We start from the raw sequence: 21,211 nt of genomic DNA on the forward strand, positions 1-21,211 counted from the left end.
AAGTGGCCATCACTTTTCATATACATACATTTCTAAAAGTGTAGGAATTTTATAAAGTTTGTCACAGAAAAAAATGTCCTTTGGTGTTATGCAAAAACCTAATTTTAATTTGGGCAATATCATGGACAACTACATTTAATTGAAAGACCCCACTCAAGGTCATGTGACTGAAGACCCCTATGAAGGCCATGAGAAGTGCACATGGTAAGTATTTCTCTCAGAATTGTTTAAATATTTAACTATGTTTTAAGACCACTGAAGTTGTTAAGTTTTTTTTGTCCTTTGGTGTGACACCATTCATCTATTCATGGTGAAAATGATTCTAATTAGTACTTTCATGTAAAATAAATATCACTTTAAGAAAATAATGTTTTAATAATGTGAACAATTCTATCTCAAGTATTGATTTTATGTTATTTAATATAATTTCTTAGTACTTTTTAAATGTCACACCATAGGACACATTTACAGTATTGTTGAGTGAAAAACTGAAATAAATATGTGAAGTCATTGACAAAATGAGTGACCAGTACTATTTTCTGCAACTTTCATACTCCACAAATATTTCTGAAATTTTCATACTCCACAAATATATGTATTTTTTTCTTAAAAAGTTATGCTTTCCAAAAAAAGTACTTTTTCTTGGTCATTTGTCAACTACCCACATGCTGAAGTTTTCTCACTCCTTGATGCTGCTAGTGGTTTCTGGCAACTGCCACTTGATATGGAATGTGCAAAACTAACATTTATTACTCCTTTTGGGAGATTTGTTCCGTAGCCTCCCATTTGGAATAACGAGTGCACCAGAAATCTTCCAGCATGAAATGTCAGCAATCCTCAACGACCAAGAAGGAGTCGCAGTGTTCATGGATGATATTTTAGTTTATGACAACACTCCTGAGGAACATGAGTAGCGATTGCAGAGGGCTTTGGCAGTTATTGACCGGGCAGGTTTGCAGCTGAATAAAGAAAAGTGTCTACTGAGACAGAATCAACTCAAGTATTTAGGACACGTCATAGACAAGGAGGGCATACGGCCTGATACAGCCAAAGTTGAAGCTATTACACACCTGGAAAAGCCACAGAACATCTCAGAACTACAGAGAATGCTGGGGATGATTCACTACCTGGGGAGGTATGTTCCTCATCTCTCAGATGTCATTCGACCTCTCAATGAGCTGTTAAAACGTGATGTCATATGGTACTGGGGTCCTGCGCAAGAGGAAGCGTTTAATAACGTGAAACAGAAGCTTCTGTTCTTGCGTTTTATGATGTCACAAAGCCCACATTTGTCAGCGCAGATGCCAGCAGTTATGGACTGGGGGGATGTCTTGCTGCAAGACCATGACGGGCAACTAAAACCAGTGGCCTATTGCTCCAGGGTGCTGACAGATGCTGAAAAACGGTATGCCCAGATCAAAAAAGAGTGCCTGGCAGCTGTGTGGTCCTGTGAGAAATTTTCACGATTCCTGTATGGACTGGAAAGTTTTGTGTTGCAAACTGATCACTCATTCTGTTGGTCAATGCAAAGGATCTGGATTCAGTTCCCCTGAGATGTCAAATACTGTTTTTGCGAATGATGTGATACAATCCTGAGGCACAGTATGTACCAGGTAAACAACTGGTAGTCGCCGACACGCTGTCTCGACACCCTCAGCCCACCATTTCAGCAGAGGTTTCCGAATTAGTGCTGGAAGTGGAGTCTTACGCGAATGCTGTCATTGATGCATGGCCAGTCTCTCAACCTAAGCTGGATTATGTGAAAAGAGAGACAGGACTGGATTATGAACTACAAATGGTGAAGAAGTATGTGGCTGATGGCTGGCCTAGATATGCAGCCAATGTCCCTCAAGCTTTGAAATCATACTACAGCGCACGTCATCACCTGTCAGTTTTCCAGGACCTTGTGCTCTATTATGATAGGATCATAATTCCCCCAAACAATGAGGTCAGACATACTCCAGAGATTGTATAGCGGTCACCAAGGCATTGTGATATGTACGGAGAGAGCGAAATGTAGTGTGTGGTGGCCAGGATTAAGTAAAGAAATCCAGTCGCTTGTTAATAACTACAAAGACTGTCTGGAAACAAGACCTACCCAGAAAAAGGAGCCACTCCTAACCACTCCTCGTCGAAACCGCCCATGGGAGAAAATTGGTGCTGATATATGTGAAGTGGATAAGCAGCATTATTTGATAGTTGTGAATTATTTATCAAGGTATATTGCTATAGCTCACCTTTCAGACCTGTCAGGAAAAACAACACGTGCTTGTTTACAGAACATGTTCGCATGATTGGGCTGTCCCAACGTATTGTTTTCGGACAATGGGCCTCAGTTTAGTGGACGAGCTTTTAGAGACTTTGCAAGAGACTATGATTTTCAACATGTGACCTTGAGTCCTCACTATGCACAATCAAACGGTGAGGCTGAAAGAGCAGTGCAAACAGCTAAAAAGATCTTGAAACAATCAGACCCATTTGCAGCTCTGATGAGCTACCAAGCCACACCCATTCAGACTACAGGTGTAAGTTTCTCACAGCTTATGATGGGTAGACAAATAAGAACCACTCTCCCACATTGGAGTCATCCTGCAGCCTGAGTGGCCAGATCTTCATCAGGTGTGAAAGTTGGATCGATAAGCTAAAGCAAGCTATCGAAAATATTACAACAAGAGGAACAATGTTCGTACAGTACTTGAGATTTTACCCGGTGCTTCCGTGGTAGTGAAATTGAATGATGAGAGAGTGAGTCACTTTTGAGAAGTGTGAGTCACTGCGGTCTTACATTATACAATCTAAGGCTGGATTACTTAGACGAATCCGGCGACATCTAATCCCTACACCCAGTGACAAAGGACCGACATCTACTTCAGCTTCACAAACTCAAGTACGGCAAGAAATCAACAGTCCCGACCATCTTGCAAATGAAATGCTTTATGCTGTTCCAAACATTCCAGAGTCAATTGAACAACCTGTAATTAATTCACCTGAGTCAGATTCTAGCCAAAACATCAGTTCCTTCACCAAAGGTGGTAAAAACAAGATCTGGATGATCAGTCTTAATTCCACAGAAGTATAAAGACTTTGTGTATGGCTTAATAAAAATAACAAAAGAGGTTAAGTGGAAATGACATAATAAGAAAATGTGTTAAGCTAGACCCTGTATGACTTTGTTTAAAAGTTGTTAAGTATTATATTGTTTCATTATTTTCTGTTACATGTTAAATAACTCATAAGAAAGGGTGATGTGATATAATCAGGTTACTGTTATAATATGATGTGTGCATTTGTCCACTAGATGGCAATAGAGTGTGGAGTATGTGGGGAATGCGTTAGTACTGAAGGAGAGTTGTAGTAGCCTCGTGCAAGCTAAGCAATGAATGTAGTCACAGCATGTTCTGTCTGTTCCTTAAAGTATATGACGTTAATAAATTAAAGACACATCTCAGGAGCTTTATTGAAACATCACAAGTGCATCATTAAAATCTTTAAGGTGTTGGCATATTTTCTGCTGACTGCAAACGAAAAAGAAAACTATTTAATCATATTAAAAGTAATAAAGCCTATCCGAAATTATTAGGGCTGAGTCTATATAATGCTGATTTCAGAGAAATAAACATATTAGCGTAAATTAAAATATATATTCAATGTCTATTAAATAACACTAGGCTAACTCTCAAAGATTAAGTAATACAGGATTTAATTAAGTAATTAAGTCATACCTCAAGACCCAACTTTCACTATCAGTGTTGTGTATGTGGTTAATGTTGATCTAATTACATTCCCCATAATGCAATGTTTTATAGTATGTCTCCTTTTTATGAGTGTCAGCAATGTATGTTTGTACAAAGAATATTTTGAGTATTTTGTAACAGCTAATACAATTTCTGAAGATGGTACCAAACCTTTTTGAGTGTCATGTGCCTGACGACATGCTAAGGTCTGCTAAGCGAACCTGAAAAAACTAACTAAAATCGATTAAGAATAAAACAACGAAGAGTCTCTCCTGGATGAGAAGGAGCAAACGTCTTTTTTGCAGTCAATCAGCCAACAAGTGCCCTGCGATGGGTTGGCACTCCAGGGTGTATCCTGCCTCGATGCCCGATGACGCCTGAGATAGGCACAGGCTCCCCGTGACCCGAGAAGTTCGGATAAGCGGTAGAAAATGAATGAATGAATGAATCAGCCAACAAATTTATTGAGCTCAAGGAAAATACAAACAAAATGATGCAATCAACTCACACGTATTAAGTCTAAAATCCCCAGGAAAATCCCCATCATATATACCCTGATGCCTCTGGGCACCTCCTCTTTTAATTTGCATACTTTTACATGCAATTTCCCATTATTTCTCAGAGTTGTACCTGAAGCCCCTCCTACTCACTTACATCTGGCTCTTCTCATATGCCTCTTCTGTGACCTAATATCCTGTTTTCTGAAATCCCCTTATTTCCAGGAATTGACACCCGACTATTACTCATATGCCAATTTATGGATTTTCCTGCCTATTTGGTTTCCTATTATTTCCGACCTTCCGAATGCGAATCAGAATCAGGTTTATTGGCCAAGTGTGTTGACACACAAGGAATTTGGTTCCAGCTGTTTGTGACTCTCAGTACAGACATAAATAACACTATACTATACAAGATAATACAGACTATACAAGACAATGCAGATGTGATGCAATAGACATTATGAGTATTAAATATGAATATAGAACATATGGCTGATCAGTTATGTACATAAAGTGTGGGAAATGCAAATAACAATATTGTGCAATATTATGCTTTTTGTACAATATGCAGCAGCAGTAGTGTGTGTAACATACACAGATGAAGTGATGACTGACAGTTCTGATAATGCAGTACTTATGCTATGAAGCAGGGAATATAATTATGGTGAGTTGTTAATCAGAGTGATTGCCTGGGGAAAGAAACTGTTCCTGTGTCTGGCAGTTTTAGTAAGCAAAGTTCTGTAGCGCCCGCCAGAAGGGAGGAGCTGAAAGAGGTTGTGTCCAGGGTGCGAAGGGTCGGTGGTGATTTTCCTGCCCGGTTTCTGGTTCTTGTGTCAGAGTGGGCAGAGGGGCACCAATTATTTTTCCTGCTGTTTTAACCGTGTGCTGCAGTCTGTTTCTGTCCTGTTTTGTTGCTGCACCAAACCAGATGGTGATGGATGTGCACAAGACAGATTCAATGACTGCAGTATAGAACAGCATCAACTGCTCCTATGGCAGACCATACTTCCTTAATTGGTGTAGAAAGTATGTCACTGTTAAAAATTGCCCCGTTAAAAAACAGTAAGTAACTGGCAGCACGGTTGCCAGCAAGTTACTGTTAAAATAGTGTCGTGCTGTATTTCCACTTTTTAAACTGTAAATTACAGATATGTTGTTATACTGAGAAATGGACTCAAGAAAAAAACATGTTTTAATACAACGTACAAATATAGCTTTTGAAACATAAAAAATTGAACACAATGCAGTGTAACTTCAAAATGTGCTTTATTAAAACTTTGAAAAACAAAAGCCACTTTAATCACAAAATATTCTCGAAATTATTGGCTGATGCAAGTGGAAAGACTAAAACTTAAGCTTCAGAATAAACTTTTGTTTCACTGAATAAACAAAACATTAATATATTATTAGAAAAAAATAAATGAGTGACTCAGAGACATACTGAGTGAATATGAATTAGTGAATCATTAGTAAATAAGATTTACCGAATGAAGAAAGAATTCAATGAAGAATGAAGTCAAAATTTAGGTATACAAGAATGAAGACCTGAAAAAATTGTGTGGCTTTCACACTAAAAGCATGTTTTCGTTGTGTGTGAAGTGTATGTGAAAGGTGTGTGGTATGTTAGTGAATGAGTGGGTTCCCATTTAGTCCCATTCAAAGTCCATTAGCTTCTTAAGGAGACTGGCAACCCGAGTGTTGCATGATTTCTTTTTGTGAGCGAACTTCCCTGTCTGCTTTGATAGGACTTGTCCACCCTTGGTGCCTTTTTCAGGATTTATGCCAATGAAGCACCTGAAAAAAATGCATACATTCAGAATTAGTGTGGGTAAATGTTTACATAACGAGACTGTGAATAGAAATTAATATATGAATTGAAGCATCTAACCTCTGAATAAATTCCAACGTGAATGCAGCCTCAGCTTGGTACTCCACATTGAAAATGTAGAAAGTCGAAAACACAGCAGCAAGTCCAGACAGGAAACTGACAGATTATTTGCCCCTCAAAACTAATCATCCATTTATGAAAGCAGCTTCCTGGTTTTTCACCTAAAACAGTTCAAAGAAAAAACATGTCAGGCAGTCACATAACATATTCATTTTGTACTGCAAGATTACAAATAAATGCAAGGGAAACTGAAATCATTTTACCTAGTCACAGAGCCCTGTTCTTATAACATAACAAATGCATTTCTAAATGCTGATTGTGGACTGGTCACAGAAGTCATGTGTACATACTGTGTATTGTGAAATTGTCAAATCCAGGGTAAATGGAAACAAAAACACACTATCCTGACAGACGAGAACCAACCTCATTGGTTTCAGCGTGTTACAGATACATCAGTATTACTTCGCTGCTATGGTGTTAAAGGCTTACTTTGCAGAAGAGTTTACTTCATGCATTTCAGTATTTCATGTTTAAATGAACCCACCTTGTAATCAGGAAATATCTGAATCAGAAATCCAGCTCTACTCTATGACGCAGTTGGCACGTTGACTTGTTTAGCACTGAAATGGATGTATAAAACAATTACAATCTAAGCATCCACAATTATTACAGTCATTTGCGATTGCAAATGTGTATTTTGTGTAAGTTAAAAGGAGCAAGGCAAAGGTGCACTCACTGGTTAAATCATAGGATGAAGACGGTGCGCAACTGGTTAAGGCTCTGGGTTGTTGATCAGAGGATCAGGGTTCAAGCCCCAGCACAGCCTAGCTGCCACTGCTGGGCCCTTGAGCAAGGCCCTCAACCCTCCCTGCTCCAGGTGCGCTGTATTATACCTGCCCCTGCACTCTGCCCCAACCTCCTCAGTTGGGGTATGTGAAGAAAAGAATTCCACTGTGCTGTAATGTGGCAATAATAAAAGCTTCTATGCTCCCATTCTCTCCATGTGCTCGCTGCAGATTTCTGTTCCCAAAATACTGTTAAGTGCTGTTTTCTTGCCTTTGTGCAATAAATACGGTAACATGCTGTTAAATTTTGTCTACATCATTTCACCAACCATAAAAAAACACTAATGCGCTGATTTTTAACATAACAGTATTATACTGTTAAAAATTTGCCGGAAATTCACAGCAATTTTTAACACTGTACATCCTCTGCTAGGCCATTTTGATGATGGAGTTTATGTTGCACTCCCATTTCAGGTCTTAGGAAATGGTAGTGCCCAGAAACTTGAAGGCCTCCACAGATGACACCGGGCTGTTGAACATTGTGAGGGGGAGTAGTGTTGAGGGGTCTTTCCTAAAGTCCACTATCATCTCCACAGTTTTGAGGGTGTTTAGCTCTAGACTGTTCTGACTGCACCATAGCACCAGCCGCTTCACCTCCTGCCGGTATGCAGACTCATCGCCATCTTGCATGACACAGATGAGCCTAGTATCATCTGCAAACTTCAGGAGTTTAACAGTTTGGTCACTTGAAGTGCAGTCATTAGTGTAAACGGAGAATAGAAGTGGGGAGAGGACACATCCCTGAGGGGCACCAGTGCTGATTGTCCAAATGCTGGAGGTGACACCTCCCAGTCTCACCTGTTGTTTCCTGCCTGTCAGGATGCTGGTGATCCACTGATAGATGAAAGCGGGTATAGTGAACCTTAGGAGTTTGGAGTGTAGAATTTCCGGAATTATTGTATTAAAAGCCGAACTAAAGTCGACAAAGAGAATCCGTCCACTGATCTGTTTGCATGGTAGGCAAACTGTAGGGGATCCAGCATCTGTTCTGTTTCAGTCTTTAGGTGGGCCAATACCACCTGTTCAAAGGTCTTCATGCCAACAGATGTCAAAGCGACAGGCCTGTAGTCATTCAGTCCAGTGATGGAGGATTTCTTGGGGACCAGGAAGATTGTGGCAAGTTTAAAGCAGGAGGGGACTTCATACAGCTCCAGTGATCTGTTGAAGATATGGGAGAAGATAGGAGCCAGTTGGTTGCACATGCTTTGAGACAGGAGAGGGAGACCCCGTCTGGGCCTAGAGCTTTCCTTGTCTTCTGTCTCTGAACGAGCCGATTCACATCCTCTTCACAAATTGTGAGTGCAACTTAAGTGCTGGGAGGGGTTGATTATGGGGTTCCCAGAGGTGTGATGGGAGCAGTCAGTGCGCTGGGTTGGACGGGAGGTGTGAAAATGTATTTGTTATTGATATTAAAAAATTTGTGCTCAACAGTGCTGTATTTCCATGTTCTATCACTCTTTACTACTCCGAAGTCTCATGGATTATTTGCTGCGGCATCTACAATGAGTAAGTTTTCCCAACTTCTTTTATTTTATTCTATTTCATGACATAGTTATTCTTTGATTACATGTCAATCCTGAATATTTTGTTTAAAGTTAAAGCCTTTTCACTCAATGTTAGTAATGTACGTGTAAATCTGGCTGCTGTCATGTATTGTTATTTCTACTTGTACTTTTTTGCTCGCCAAATTTACTGTGTTCTCATGATCTCAGTCCATTACTTCATGCATATTTTAAGCACTAGTTTCACTATTCCTGCTAAAAGTTACTCATTTCCTCTTTTCCCCTTAGATCATCAGCCTCAGCATCAGCGGGTCTATCCAGCCTGCTCGTCCCACCTCTTCCAGGTGACCAGCTGGACTTCTATCAGCATACCATTGCTGGCAGCTTTCTTACATGGCAGGCGAGCTCGCCAAGTTTTTGGAACATCTCAGTGAGACTGAAGTGCCTGAGTGTCCCTTTCATGCCATCACACATTGTGGGGAAACCCTTTACTTCCAATGAATCCAACCAAACCCCTCCGTGTGATACTAAATAGCAGTGTACCCAAACTTATGCTTGCCTTAATGTTGGCCCTGAGCTCGAACCTCCTGCCTCTCCGGCATGTGCCTATTATTACCTTCTTCCCCTCTCTCCCACTTCATCAGCTTCTCCTGAATATCCTTATCCTGAGTCTCCAGGCCCACTTGCTGAGTGACTGTTTATGAATAATAACTTTCTTAACCTTATAACCTATGGATCAAGCATGATTATTTTGCATTTTTAAAAATATAACATTTTGGTTCTTATGATTAATCCTATGTTTCAAAACACTTACAGTATTATAAAAATATTATACTATAATTTCAATTTTAAGGCATTCATGAGCTTTCAGATATTTCTCAACAAGACACCAGAGCCAGGCTTTGTGTATGAACTCATTATGTCTCATGACTGGGCTGCCACATGTGTAATAGAGGTCTGGGATTCCTATGTTGAAGATTAATATGCACTATGCACAAATTCAGTGAGTACACATTATCTATTTACCTTAAGATACCCGATATGTATTCACAGCTTCTGTACTTTTAAGGCAAATTAATAAAACAGACACAACAGAGTTCTTCTCGGTTTACTGCATGGATAGAAAAATCTTGGTCAGAAAAATATGCTAATGGTGTCGGGGAAGTCAACGGGTGATGGTGTGTGTCTGATCATAAGCAACAGCTGGAGCATTGTACCGCTTTCATGCTCCTGCTCACCCAAACTGCTCGTGACAATTTGATGAAATGTCTCCATTTCTATCTTACTCTGGAATTTAGCTTGGTCATTGTCAGTGCCATTTATGTTCCACCTCAGGCAGACATGGACACTTCTTTATGGGAAACACATGAGGCTCTCACTCCATATCAAATAAAGCTTCAATGTGCTAATTGTGTTGGGTGACTAACAGCCCCAACCACAAACATGCAGTGCCAATGTTTTTACGAGCTGCATCGAAAGGTGATTGGACACTGGACACTCAGTATAAAAACAGCTACAAGCATAACCACCTTTTGGAAAATCAGACCATGCCACCATTGTCCTCAGGCCTACATATAAACAAAGGCTTAAACAAGAAGCTCCAATTTAGACGGAGGTCACATGATTGACAGACAAATTAGTGGCTGCTCTGAAGGATGCTCTGGATGAAGCAGACTGGGACATGTTCAGGTGCAGCTCTGATGACATCAACACGTTTATGGAAGCAGTTGTTGGATTTATTGGGAACTTAGCATTTCCCAATCAAATAATACGAGTGGATTAAACCATCCTTGATGCTCTGAGATCCTGCTTCGCTGCCTACAATGTGGTGCTTGCTTCTTGGGGCATGGACAAATGCAAAGCTGCAACCTACAGCATGCACAGAGCAGTAAGAGGCAAAGCAGCACTTAAAGGAAACTAGAGTCACAGGGCTAAAAACTGACTACAAAACACAACCCTCTTGAATGTACGCTTCCCTGGGAGATGAATTAAACATGTTTTACGCTTCGATCTAACAGTGCTAAAGGCATTAGCAGTGCTAACAGTGTTTACTAGCAGCATGCAAGCAGAGAGTGCTGGAGCAGAAAACACAATCATTATCTTGGTGCAGACATGAATAAGGCATTCAGGAGAGTTAATATCAGGAAGTCAGCACGACCAGATGACATCCCAGGATGGGTCCTGCACTGTCTGGCTAGCACCATGAAGCTATTCAACCTCTCCCTAAACCCCAGCTTGCCTGCCTCAATATCGCCCAGTAGCCCTGACCTTTGTATATAAAGTGCTTCAAAAGACTTGTGTAACCTTTGTCTTAGGTTAATGTAACTAATAACTAATTATTAAAAAATTAAACCTGGGCTAGCATCAGAAGCTTTAGATACAACAATGGAGCCTGAAATAGTAAATGGTCATCAGAGAACAGACAACGCAAAACAAATCAATTTGAATAGAATAGAATAGAACGGGGGCATAGAAGCCTTTATTATCGCCACATATACATTACAGCACAGTGGAATTCTTTTTCTTCACATACACCAACTGAGGAGGTTGGGATCAGAGTGCAGGGGCAGCTATGATACAGCGCCCCTGGAGCAGGCAGGGTTGAGGGCCTTGCCCAACAGTGGCAGCTTAGCTGTGCTGGGCCTTGAACCCCGATCCTCCGATCAACAACCCAGAGCCTTAACCAGTTGAGCCACCACTGCCCCTAAAATTGTATTATACAAAATGAAGGCAGTTATTTACATTCCCTGCCTACCTAAGTCGGCTTCCTGAGTGCACAGCGCACAATAAACTCAAAATAAAACCTCAAATAAAGAAAGAGTCCATGGAAGTTCTTGATGTGTGTGTGTTTCCTAGAGTATGTTCTTTTCACTATCCGGGTAGGTTTACGTGTGTTCTTATCTGTATTACAAATGAAGGCACAGGATGATGCTGGTTCCAAAGATGCCACGGCTGGCCACACCGGGCTCTTGATCCATTCACTTCTGCGGTTGGATCACCACTGACCGCTAGGGTCAGATTCAGATGGTCAATCCTTTCTAAAAACCAATCTATACATACAGTACAGAATGCATTAATTACAATTGCCTTATTTCTGTTCAAATCTAATCAACATTCAAATGTCAAATCAAATATAACCAATTGTAAAGGTTATAAATACTCTAATCACTATGCAAATGAACAGGCACACATCACACCACATAACATAAGTCAGTTCCAATGAACAACAATGTACTTTCATCTCACAGTACAAAAATAAATCATAGGATTTCAGAAACCTATTTTTGAAACCAGATATTTAGTTTTTATTTGTTTACTTTATAAATCTATTTTTTCATCTTAATAACATTTTAACCATCACATTTTAACATATTTATACTTTTTAATAGCTAAGATAAACGTCTGCTCCTCATATACATATCAAACATGTATATTCACAATAAAATGAACTAACCTTAAATACATGTATATTAAATTTTAAGTCAACAAAACAGTATGAAGGCACCTTTAGCGGTGTAAACACTATTAAAGATCTGCTACAGTGGTGTCTAGCTTAGCTGAGCTAGCATAACAAACCAAATAGAACTTGCATTTAAATGTTAATTAGCATGCAGCTAGCACGATTAGCGATCTTTTATGAGCATCTTAAACAACATAAAACAATCTGAATCTGTGTCTAAACAGCAAGAATCAGGTTCATAACTCCGATTGGTTTTAAAAGAACACGATTAGCATTACCATCCTTACCGGAAGTATCTTGAGAAGCTCTCTGCCATGCGGCTTAACTTTCTCTCACACAGCTTTTAACCTAATGGACACACAATATTTCAATATATGGTATGAGATAATTCTTTTAATTTCTGTCCTTTAGAGGATATTTCTCATACCAGTCCTTGTTTGCTTTCTAGCAACGTCTTTACCGGAGGAAAAGTGTGTTCTCTTTCATCATCTCGTGTTCGAGATCCACCTGTGGGAAGGGCATCCGTTCCTGACCACTACAGAAGCATTCAATTGCACCAAGTCTGGCTTGACAGACAGGAGCACGTGCCAAAGGCAGGTAAGGTAACGCCCCTTACCCGAGTGCATAATGCACCTGCACGCGTTACCTTTCCTCAGTTAACATTCGATTCTCACGACGCACTTTTTGTCTTCAGGAGGACATATTGTTCGATCAGCCTCCGCCGGACGTGCTCGTCCTCAGGCAGGTTAGCTTCGCAAGCCGCCCACGCTCGCACCCCCCTTTTTTTCTGTAGGCTGACCGCCTGCTTTTTTCCTTTTCTATGGCGCTTTCTAAAGCAGCTCCGGCTACTCCAGTGGACATCCTATTGCGAGCCTGCCGGGCCGCATGCAGCTCGCTCATCGCTGCAAGGGATTCCCATCCCTTTTGTGTTGTCTGCACGGGTCTCAAGCATGCACAAGAACCTATTGACCTCCCGGAGAATGTAGCCATTGCCTGGTGCTCCCGAAAAAGTTCCTGCGTCCCAGGCTCAAAACGGCCACTTCCCAGTGTGTCGATTTCGAGTTGTCTGACTCGGAGGGGGAAAAAGGCGACGCCGCTGTGCTCCCGGGGGCCTCCCGTGGCATGACTTCCTCTGACTGGGCCGAGTATCCTTCCCCGTTTGAGAATTTACTACCGGCCGCCCCGTTTGAATATCTACTACCGGCCAACCCCGAAGGACCGCCAGGTTCCGGGGATGAGGTCGAGGCGGGCCTTCTCGATGGCTCAGATGACGAGGAAGTCATCCCGTCTCCCGCAGCCCCTAAGGATCTTCCCGCCCCACCTTAATCGGTACTGTTGGAGCTTTGTGAAAGCGCTGCCGGGCGGCTCAATGTTGCATAGCCAGCTCTCCTGAACGCTTCGGATCAGGAGAGGGATGTGTAAAAATGTGTAAAAATGAGATAAAAATGTAAGTCGCTCTGGATAAGGGCGTCTGCTAAATGCTGTAAATATAAATATATATATATAAATATATGTGTATGACGGTAAGCTCGCGGGGCTTGAGGTGAGACTTCCATCGCCAGACACCTTACCCCATCTCAGGGCTTAACCCATCTCATCCCATGCTCACCCCAGCCAAGCCCGTCCTCCTGGGCAAGATGGATCGTTTCTGGGTGTCGATTCATCAGACGTCATATAAAGCCTCAGCTCCTTCTATTCGAGCTCTCAATGTCTCCTCGCTGTTGTCAGGCTGAACTGTTCTCAGGCTGAACTCCTGCTTGATTTGGGCCAACAACTGGAGAGTGGGTCGTCATCGCCTGATCTCTGGAAGGAGATCGTCACGGTAATTGACCTCTTTCTCCGCAATGCCCGTCAGGCTGTCCAGGCAAGCGGGTGCTCTATGGCTTTGCCGGTGGTCAGAGAACACGCGCTGTGGCTCAATCTATCCGGTCTCCCTGATAGTGAGATGTGTCGCATCGCTGGGGCGCCGGTTGAACTGGGTCAGGCTCTTTTCGGCCCGGCCGTTGTGCTGATGCAGCCTCCCATCCCCACTCCTACTGTTCCAAAACGAAAGCGGCTGACCTGATGTTCGGCCTCAGGGGGTCTTCGGTCTGCGTTCATGGGCGGCCAGTAACGAGGGGTTACAGAGTTCAATCACCCCAACGATTCCACAGAGTGATCTGGTCCCATACGGACCAGAGCTCCGCCAACATTCTGAAAGACAAGATCTCATCTCTTCTTGAGAAGAGGGCGATTCGAGTTGTATCCTCGCATCTAAGTGATCAGGGGTTTTACTCTCGCTATTTCATGGTCCCAAAAAGGACGGTTCTCTCCGTCCTATTCTGGATCTGAGAGTGTTGAACAAACATTTACGGAAATACAACTTCAGAATGTTAACACACAGCTCTCTCATACGTTCGATAAAGCAGAACGATTTGATTGATTGATCTGAGCGATGGTTTTTTCCACATAAGCATCTATCCTCCACACATGAAATTCCTTCGTTTCGCCTACCAAGGCGTGTGTTACGAATTCACGGTCCTTCCGTTCGGGCTCGCACTAAGTCCGAGGGCGTTCTGTCTGTCTGCTTGCGAAGTGGGTCTGTAATTTGATAGTTCATTTGGATCTAAGTTAGGATTTTTGATGAGTGGCCTACTGACTGCCAACTTGAAAGACTTAGGTACGTAACCTAAAGATAATGAGGAGTTAATAATATTAAGAAGAAGCTCACCAGCTTTATGTAACACTTCTTTCAGTAATTTAGTTGGAATGGGGTCGAGTGAACAAGTTGTTCATTTAGCTGTGGTAATAAGTTTATCTAACTCTTCCTGTCCTGTACTTGCAAAGCACTGTAGTTGTGTGTCTAGAGCCTTAAGTGAGACTGGGTCACTATTTGCTCTCATATGTTGAGCGTCACCTATTTTATTCCTGATAGAGTTTCGATTTTATCAGTGAAGAATCTCATAAAATCCTCACTACTGAATTGTGATGGAATAGTGTGTTCAGATTTCTGTTTTTTTGTTAATCTAGCCACTGTGTTAAATAAAAACCTGTGGTTGTTCTGGTTATTTTCTATGAGTTTGCTTAGGTGCTCAGCCCTGGCAGCTTTTAGAGCCTGTCTAGAGCTGGATATACTGTCCTTATACGCAATTCTAAAAACCTCTAATTTAGTTTTTCTCCACTTTCGCTCGAGGTTACAGGTTTCTCTCTTGAGGGTGTGAGTATGACTATTATACCACGGTGCAAGCGCTTTGTCTCTAACCTTCTGTAATCGGATTGAGGCAGCAGTGTCTAATGTGCTAGTGAATATAGCACCTATGCTGTCATTACATCTAGGTCGTTTGTGTTTAAGGGTATAGTAAGAAGTTGAGACAGGTCCGGCAGGTTATTTGAGAATCTGTCTCTAGTGGTCGGAATAATAGTTCTAGTCAATAACGTGGTGAGACACAGTTAGTTTGTTCTACAGGTAGTGTGTACATTAAGAGATAATGGTCTGTGATGTCATCACTTTGAGGTATGATATCTATATCAGTGACATCTATTCTGTATGATATTAATAAATCTAGTTTATGATTACGACGATGAGTTGCTTTAGTGATGTTTTGTTTGAGTCCAAGTGAGTTAATTAGGCCAAAAAATGTGAGTCCTAAAGCATTGTTTGTGTCATCAACATGAATGTTAAAGTCTCCTACAATTAATGCTTTATCAAAGTTAACCAATAGGTCTGAATGAAAGTCTATGAATTCTCTAAGAAAATCGGTGTAGGGCCCTGGGGGTCTGAAGGAGACACAGACACAGTTTCTATAGGGTGAGCTACAGGTATATGTGCATCTTAAAGAATAACCTTCTGCCTATTACTATGTCTCAAGGTTCAGAAATTGAGTTTGTGTCTCAGTATAGGTATCTGGGGATTTTAATTGATGATGCTCTCTCCTTTGGCCCTCATGTAGAGCAACTGGTGAAAAGATCTGTCTTTCCTTTGAGGCAAAAAAGAGGCTTGTTGAAGCGACTTTTATTTCTGTACTGGATTACGGCGATGTTATATATATGCATGCATCTTCACAGTGTTTACATGCTATTGATACTGTTTATCATGGAGCATTGAGGTTTATAACAAATCTTAAAAACCTCACTCATCACTGTGTGTTGTATGCTCGGGTTGGCTGGTCTGCGCTGTCCATCCAAAGACAAAAAAACACTGGCATGTTTTTATATATAAATCTATCCTGGGTTTACTTCCATCATATCTTTGTACATATAACTGTAAAAAGTATGCTTGTAGCTATAGCCTCAGGTCACAAGAATTATTTTTACTTTCTGTTCCAGTGGTACATACTGAATGTGGGAAAAAGGCATTTAAATTTTCTGCTCCCTCTGCCTGGAATTGTTTGCAAAGTGCATTAAATCTGAGGACACTGGTTCCGTTGGACATTTTTAAAAATCTTTACATGATTTGGAGAAAGAAACTGTAGGTGTTTTAATTAGATTTTGATTGATATTGAAATTTGATGGATTTGCTTGTGTGTGTATGTATTGTTGGATGTTATTTGTTAAACTCAAACGTGCTTGCATCTATTATTCTTGGCCAGGACGCTCATGTAAAAGAGATTTTTAATCTCAATGTGCTTCTTTCCTGGTAAAATAAAGGTAAAAAAATCAACAAAAAAATTTGTGTCAATGTGTTGAGGTGAAGGATGACTATTGAAATTTAAATTTAAAGCGTAGTTTACCAGTCAGAAGGTGTGCAGCGCCCTGGAGATGTGGTTTGAGAGGATCTCTGCTTAAACTCTCCTGGGGTGCAGGCTGTCAGCACGGAACAGCCTAGGACGCTCCTAGAAAACATTCCAGTTATCAATAAAGAGTAGATTCTTAGCCTGACACCATGACTGAAGCCATTCATTTAAAGCGAAAAGTCTACTGAAAAGTGTTTTTTTAAAAAGTGTCTGAACATTGACCACATGCCTGATTATTACCCACTGTCATCCTACATGTTGCAAGGTTGTAGGGTAGTTCCACTGAAACACAGCATAGTGTCTCATTAGATCAATACAAGCTTGCATAGTTTTAACATAGTATTGATAAAACTAAACTAGTTTTAACCTAAAATAGTGCAATTCAAACTGATATTTTTGCATCATATTTTACTTTCTGTTGTTTGCACAGCTCAACACACCTAACGTTTGAAATTTCTGATATAGTTTCGACATCAGACTGTTAAGTTTCTTTCTTCTATTGAACATAAAAGAAAACACTTTCAAAAATGTATATCAGAATGTAAAAAAAATTAACTCTTTGGTTATATTTTCTTTTTTATTGAAATATATTTTATGTTCAAAAGAAGAAAGATACTCATAGAGGTTTGAATTGAAACAATTTAATTGTGCTCAAATGGGCCAATTATACCTTTTAATTAATATTAGATTCACCAAATTAATTATTTTTCTCTTTTTTTAGTCATGAATGAATTGGACCAAAGCTGTGTAACCACTGCAATTGCTGAGATTCTCAAAGATATTTTATCCTCGGTGCTACAGTCAGTGGTCGAGAAACTCACTTGGAGTATCTTCACCTGAAGATTTCCGATATGTTCAGGAAGAAGATCTCTTGCCCGTATTATGACCCATTCAGGCACGAAAACTTGTGAAAACACACATCCTTTACTCAAGTAGAAGTACAGATACTCATTTTTTTAAAGACTCCAGTAAAAGTAGAAGTAGTGATTACACTCTTTTACTCAAGTTAAAGTAAAGAAGTATGGGCTCTGACATGTACTTAAGTAAAAAGCCGCCGTTACTACAATTACTATATATATATATATATATATAGATATATATATATATATATATATATATATATATATATATATATATATATACGTGTGTGTGTGTGTGTGTGTGTGTGTATGTATATATAATTTTGGAGTGTGCTGATGGATATTTGTGTTCATCAGCCACGTGAGTGTTACGAAAGGCAGGCACTGATGTAGGTGAGGTAGGGTGGAGTCAGCGTTCACATTCATCCCAAAGGTGTTCAGTAGGGATGAGATCAGAAAACAACCACATATAGCAGGAAAGGTCAGGTGACCCAATACTTTTGGAAATATAATGTACACCAAGTATATCACCAAGGCCATATCCCAAACTGTAGGGAGATTCCAGCTCTGTCCTTGAAAACAACTCAAAATTATTGTGATGTTTTACAAATGACAAAATTAATGTTAATTAAATTAAGCACTTCGTGTTTTTTGGGTTGATACCAGGGGCGGTTCTAGGATTTCATCTTTAGGGGGGTTTAGCCCTCAGTGAGAATTTAAAACAAGCAGAGTTCTATATTTAATATTATATGACAACTCTGGTAATAAGAATAGTGAAATTTCACTGCTTTTGGTTGCCGTCTTTGCGTTTTTCGGCTGATTAACGTTATAGATAAATGCCTCCTGCTCTGACTGCGCGTGCATGCTGCGCGTACCTGTGCTTTTCTGTTCAAATAAAGCAGACAGCTGAAGACGCACTTTTGAAAGACTACAACACACGCGTGTAAAAGTATAGAATAATAGCAAAATTTAAAAAAAAATCGCTCTTGGATCAAACTGATAAATAATTTTCTTTCCCATCGACGACATGTCCTGCATTTTAACGTAATTTTTATTGTTTATTTATGAAAGTAAAAATTATAGTTTTAGGGTGGCTGAGATTACATACAGGGGGCTGAAGCCACCCTAAAAAAGGTGTAGAACCGCCCCTGGTTGACACAATTCGCAACGCATTCGCCAGGAATCCTTTTTGATGCCGATTATTTCAAACATGTATGTATGTATGTGTATGTCTGATAGCCAGTAAATAATACAGTACACCAGTCACATGGTGAAAAAGCCACACAATGATAGGATGATAGGCTGGAAACAGCGCTTAATGAGAAGAAATAATACTAAAAGTAATGAGTCCGTTTTGAAAATGTAAGAAGTAAAAAGTACAGATATTTCTGTAAAAATGTAATGAGTAAAAGTAAAAAGTTGTCCGAAAAATAAATAGTGGAGTAAAGTACTGATACCAAAAAAATTTACTTAAGTACAGTAACAAAGTATTTTTACTCATCATCACCATCCCCAACATTTGGCAAGGCTTCCACGGTTGCTTCTGACTGGGCTGACAATTTTAAAATACCATGGGAGAAGTTGCCAGAAGCATTGATGCAATGTTTAGAAAGGCGGAAAAGACCAACCCCAAGATTGCGACGAGATATGGTGAAAATTGTCGTGTCCGAAATTATGAAGATATGCGAGTCTCCAAGTAAGCAAAACTCTACAGCCATTGCCAAAAAGATGGTGGCCAAATACCCTGCATCCTTGCAGGATGTTATTGATGGTGATATAGTTGGTGCAGGATATCACTCACTACTTAAGCAGACCCAGAATCGTGTAGAAAATGTGAAAAGACCAATGTTCCTAAAATCCGAAAACGCAGCAGAACAGAAGACTCTGACACGGAGGAGATTCCTGCTGAAAGAAAGGCAGCAGTTCAAGACACTTACGGCTGTGTAAATTGGAATGTAAAATTTATGCCATTGAATGAGACCAAAAAGAGCCAGCTGGAAAAACAAGAAATGATGAAGATGAAGTCTAAATCAACAAATTTTGATTTGGAAGAAGTTAGCAACCTTCTGAAAGCAACATACTACACACAGCACAAAGACATAAACAATGGTGCAAGCATACACCAACTTTGTGAGAACTGGCCATTTCTATTTCAAGAGGTTGGTATGTGTACACACTTCAAGCAGCTAACTGGAATTGATCTGAAGGAGATGTTTCTTAAAAGCTTGGACAAAAAAGGACAGCTGCTCCTGAACTTTCTTAAAACAGTTGGTGCAGAAAAGAAGCCAAAAGTTCTGCAAACTGCTGCTAAACACACACACACAACTGGCTCCAGAATGACTGGAGCCTACACAAAGACCAGATAACCCCATGCGGCTTCTCTGATTGAACTCATAGGGATTGAACTCACACACACACACACACACACACACACACACACACACACACACACACACACACACACACACACACACACACAACACAATGAGACATTCCTTTTACTAATAAAACCCGAAGATAAGGTACTCTAAGGTTCTCATTCTTATAACCCTTTTTGTAATATGTTTCTTCTTTTAAGGCTTGCCTGACTTTAAATTATTTGCTCCTTAATTTCCCGACAAGGGTGGATTTTATTCATGTGTCAGAAAACAACATTGTATTTAACATCAGTTATACTCCAATTACTGATCATGGCGTGTTAATGTATACCTGTTCTAATGCTGTATGCCCCTTTAAGGTCTGATGTCAGAATGTATACGAATCTATCGTTTTCTTTTTACTTCCCTAATGAAAGTGCATCTTGTTTTATGTTTCATTTTTGTTTCTTTGCCTTTATAAGAACACAATATCGTATTAACATCAGTTGCCCTCCGATTACTGATCTGTGTATGTAATGTACCGCTGCCTTTATACCGTCATTACCCTTCATGTTTAGTATCCAAATGACCACAAAATTATTGGTTACTCGTTTTTCAAACAATGGTGTATTTTATTTGAGCACGAAAGGCGCCATACCATCTTAATACCCCTTGGATAAAACTTTAAAGTCATCTAAGAGTTTGATAGCTAAACCACACCCACAGACACCTGAAAACAAAGGGAGTTTTTCCCTCCAAAATCTTGGCGTAGTATTGGCTATCTCCCCAAAGATGGGTGAAGTTCACTACCTTTAAATTGTCACAAACACCACTAATCCGTGGTCAGACCTTCGGAACAGCTTGGAGATAACTCCATCTTCCTTCAAAGAAGTTCCAGCAAGCTTCACTTCCAAGAACGACTGGTCTGACATCTGGTCTGAACTACATGCTCTATTGAGTTAATTTAATTTAAATTACGGTATAAAGTAAAAGGGAAGCGAATCTTTCTTGGCCGGGAAGATACCGCCTTCATAGAATTAATAAAGGTTACACGGCCTGTTCACCGGACGAACAGACCAAATAATTTCAACTTGGGTTAAAATATTTAGAAGTCACTATAACACGTTATAGTTACTTACAAATATTTACCTTGCTTCGCGAGCCAAAATCGCTACAGTGGATATTGACTTTATTAAGCAAAATACTGTGGAAATCAGTGGCACCCAAAAACTGTGTGGTTACAAACATTCTACAAATTTTCTTTCTTTGTGTTTAGGGGGAAAAAAATTATACAGGTTTTGTTTTACTTGCTGGTGAATAAGATTTCAACTCCACACATTTCTACATTTGTTG

General features: G+C 40.2%; 1 protein-coding gene and 1 long non-coding RNA gene across 3 annotated transcripts in view; one reads left to right on the forward strand and one right to left on the reverse strand.

The window, feature by feature from the left end:
- LOC113651265 (ankyrin-3-like) overlaps positions 1–21,211 on the forward strand; it is a 156,833-nt gene that overhangs the window by 2,878 nt on the left and 132,744 nt on the right. The gene's annotated exons all lie outside the window — the stretch shown is intronic.
- Positions 5,723–14,719, reverse strand: LOC113651292. Of its 2 annotated transcripts, XR_007144487.1 has the most exons (5): positions 12,217–14,719; positions 11,380–11,519; positions 6,667–6,742; positions 6,123–6,283; positions 5,723–6,028 (listed from the first exon to the last, which is right to left on the reverse strand). It is a non-coding gene; the product is annotated as an uncharacterized LOC113651292 (long non-coding RNA). The 2 variants fall into 2 exon arrangements; XR_003442633.2 differs by lacking the exons at positions 11,380–11,519; positions 12,217–14,719 and having other exon boundaries at positions 6,667–6,912.

The sequence above is a fragment of the Tachysurus fulvidraco genome, chromosome 12, assembly GCF_022655615.1.
Source record: "Tachysurus fulvidraco isolate hzauxx_2018 chromosome 12, HZAU_PFXX_2.0, whole genome shotgun sequence".
NCBI lineage: Eukaryota > Metazoa > Chordata > Actinopteri > Siluriformes > Bagridae > Tachysurus > Tachysurus fulvidraco.